The sequence below is a fragment of the Oryx dammah genome, unplaced genomic scaffold, assembly GCF_014754425.2.
Source record: "Oryx dammah isolate SB20612 unplaced genomic scaffold, SCBI_Odam_1.1 HiC_scaffold_9, whole genome shotgun sequence".
NCBI classification, from domain to species: Eukaryota; Metazoa; Chordata; class Mammalia; order Artiodactyla; family Bovidae; genus Oryx; species Oryx dammah.
In genome coordinates this window covers 2,921,055-2,925,030 of record NW_024070193.1, presented here as the reverse complement: position 1 = coordinate 2,925,030, position 3,976 = coordinate 2,921,055, and positions in this window count along the sequence as shown.

The following is a 3,976-nucleotide window of genomic DNA, read 5'->3' as shown; positions in this document are numbered from 1 at the left end:
TCTCTCTGCGGACAGCCCAGAGGGCTCCCTTGGGAAACACTCGCCCTTTCTTTACCTGGGACCCCCTCCCACCAGGGCCATCCTTGGGTGTTGCTGGAGTGTGTGGTTACTGCCTGCACGGGGTGGGGGCAGGGCTTGGTATTTCTGGCCCCACTGTCTTAGTCCATTCAGGCTGCTGTAACAAAATACGCTGCCTGGGTAGCTTACGAACAACAGAAATGTATTTCTCATGGTTCTAGAGGCTGGAAGTCCAAGATCAGGCTCCGGGGAGGGCCCGCTTCCGTAGCTGGCGCCTTCTTGCCATGTCCTCATGTCAGGGGAGGAACAGGGGACTCTCTGGGATCTCTTTTATTTATTTCTTTAAAATTTTTATTTACTTATTGGCCGCACTGCACGCCATGTAGGATCTTAGTTCCCTGACCTGGGATCAAACCTGCACCCCCTGCATTGGAAGCCCAGACTCTTAGCCACTGGACCACCAGGCAAGTCACTGGGGTCTCTTTTATAAAAGCAGTGATCCCATTGACCACGATCACCTCCCGAAGGCCCCACTTCCTAATACTGTCACCTTGGGTGTTAAGTGTTTAACATAAGAATTTGGGGGCATTCAAGCATCCGGTCTTCCCAGGTGGCTCAGTGGTAAAGAATCCGCCTGCCAATGCAAGAGACGCATGCAGGAGATACGGGTTCCGATCTCTGGATCAGGAAGATCCCCTGGAGAAGGGAATGGCAACCCACTCCAGTATCCTTGCCTGAATTCCAGGGACAGAGGAGCCTGGCGGGCTACAGTCCATGGGGGCCACAAAGAGTCAGATGCGGCCGAGAGTCTGAGCGGGTAGCTCAAGCATTCAGTCTGAAGCTGCCACTGATGAGCTATGTGACCTCCAGCCCCCTCCTTTTTGTGTGCTTGAGGTCGGGGGTTTGGGGTGAGACGCACAGACCATGCCAGTGACGGGTGGATGGGTACAAACCCCTGTACCCCTCCGTGGGGGCTCCTGGTCTTCTGTATGCCAGGCTGGGGGATAGACCTGTAGGCCACCCCAGGAAGGGTGATGCTTGGATGTGGTTGCCTCCTGGGGCCTCCCACATCACTCCCCCAGGCCGTGATGTCATCCACCTGCAGCCTCGGGTCCACTGAAAGCAAACACAGACCCGGATGAACCTCCCCACCCTGCCGAAACGCCAGGAGATGCCCCCGTGGTGGCCGAGGGGAGGCAGGGCTCTCACAACCCCGGAGGGCCCTGCCCGCAGGCACGGTCACAGGGAGGGGCACACAGTGGGAAGGGCAGCGAGGCTGGGAGCTCACCCAGAGGCCGGTGTGCGCTGCACCCCCGGCCCTCATTGTGCCACTTTTGCTGTCTTTAATCACACCCGCCCACACACTCCCGCAGGGACCACGACAGAGGCGTCTGTGTTTGGAAGAGGGCTGGCTGTGAGGGTTGGCTTGGAGCCTGCTTGTGGGGTTCAAGCTCAGAGCCACACCCCCCAGCCCTCTGCCTAGCTCTCTGCCGGGTATCTGAACTAATCTTAGCCGCACATCATGGGCTTGTGGGGAGGGTTGCCGTGTGCAAAGGCTGGGGAGGTCATTGCTGCTGTTGTTCAGCCGCTCAGTCGTGTCCGACTCTTTGCGACCCCATGGACTGCAGCACGCCAGGCTGCCCTGTTCTTCACCATCTCCCGGAGTTCAACCAAGTTTATGTCCATTGAATCGGTGCCGCCATCCAACCATCTCATCCTCTGCCACCTTCTTCTCCTTTTGCCTTCAATCTCTCCAAGCATCAGAGTCTTTTCCAAGGAGTCAGTTCTTCGTATCAGGTGGCCAAAGTACTGGAGCTTCAGCTTCAGCATCAGTCCTTCCGATGTGTATTCAGGCTTGATTTCCCTTAGGATTGACTGGCTTGATCTCCTTGCCATTCAAGGGGAGTATTTTGTGCAGAGTCCAATTAAAACTTTGGTTTTATTCAGATTTTTCAAACAAGGTATAGTCTGAAAGCAAACACCTGGCAGGTAATAATAAGGGAGGTCCCTTTCACAGCACCCTGACTGGCCCCAGGCTAAGTTGCTGCTGTCGTGTCTGACTCTTTACGACCCCATGGACTGTGGCCCTCCAGGCTCTTCCGTCCGTGGGATTCTCCAGACAAGAATACTGGAGTGGGTTGCCATTTCCTTCTCCAGGGGATCTTTCCGATCCAAGGATGGAACCCGGGTCTCCTGCACTGCAGGCAGATTCTTTACCATCTGAGCCACGAGGGAAGCCCTGACTGGCCCCAGACCCGCGTTATTTCCTGAGGCTGTAACAACCACGTGCCTGGATGATGGGATTCCCACTACATGGATGAGGGGAGGGCAGGATCTGAACCCAGTGCTTTGGCTAAAGCTGCCCCCAGGCTGTCCCTGACTCTGTGGACAAGCCTGGGGAGGAGCCCTGGAGGTCAGGGTGGGGAAGGCACAGCTGCTGGTGGGGGAGCCCTGGTCGCTCACGGGACCGACCGTAAACGCAGCATCTCCATCACCTCTGCCCAAGCACCCCATGACTTAATCTGCATCCTCGTCAGTGTCCTGCCCCGGCGTCTGCTCCTAATCATTGCACTGTGAGGGCAGTGCCAGGACTATTAACAGGCATGCCACCTGTTTCCCTGTTGGCACACCTGTCGGACAGCTGCCCCGGCCCACTCAGAAAATGCTTGACAGCACTCTCTTCCTTGACTCAGGAACGATTCGGAGCCATCAGACGGATAAGCTGCTCCCCTGGCGGGCTTTGAGCCCCCTGTGGGACTGCTTCTGGCTCAGAGTGGGTCTGATGAGGGTGGACGGCAGAGGGTAGGGGGAGAAGGTGGTCGGCTGGGTTGTGTTGGAACCCTCTCCCTGCCACTTGGAAGCTGTGTGATGCTGGAACAGTCACCTTCCCTCCCTGAAAATCCGTGCCCTGACTTTGTTGTTATTGTTCAGTCACTGAAAGGGAAAGTGAAGTCGCTCGTCGTGTCCGACTCTTTGCGACCCGTGGACTGTAGCCCGCCAGGCTCCTCTTTCCATGGGATTCTCCAGGCAAGAATATTGGAGTGGATTGCCATGCCCTCCTCCGGGGGATCTTCCTGACCCAGGGATCGAATCTGGGTCTCCTGCTTTGCAGGCGGATTCTTTACCATCTGAGCCATATTTAGTCACTAAGTCGGGTCTAACTGTTTGTGACCCGCCAAGCTCCTCTGTCCATGGGATTCTCCAGGCAAGAATACTGGAGTGGATTGCCATGCCCTCCTCCAGGGGATCTTCCCGACCCAGGGATCAAATCTGGGTCTCCCGCTTTGCAGGCGGATTCTTTACCATCTGAGCCACCGGGGCTCTTGTGAGCCCCCCTACTTCTTTTTATTTTATATTTCAGTGTCTCATTTACTTCTAAATGGCACTGATCACACAGGATTACCCCCGAGGCATTTTAGGGGCAGATCTTGAGCTTTGTTTGTTTCATCTGTATCTCCACCAAAGTCCTTTTCTTATATATTATTAAAATAACAGCATCAACCCAACAGAATTCACCGTGATTCCTTCACATCGTCTCCTGTTCCATCATTGTGCTGTTTCCCGTTGTCATCTCCCAAATGTCTTTTCACACTTTTTGTTCAAATCAGGGTCCAACCAGGGTCTTCGAATCGCACTTGGTTGTCAGTCTCTCAAGTCCCTTTTAATCTTCCGCAGCGCCTTTCCCTCTCTTTTTTTTCCACTCTAATTATTTGTTGGCAAAACCAGGTCATCTGTCCTGTGGAACGGCCTCACGGTGTCATCAGTACAGCCTTCGGTCTTTATACTTTCTGTTGACTGAGGTTTGGATCTTGTTGTTGTTCAGTTGCTCAGTCGTGTCTGACTCTTTGCGACCCCAGGGACGGCAGCATGCCAGGCTTCCCTGTCCCCCACTATCTCTTGGAGTTTGCTCAAACTCATGTCTGTTGAGTCGGTGGTGCCATCCAACCGTCTCATCCTC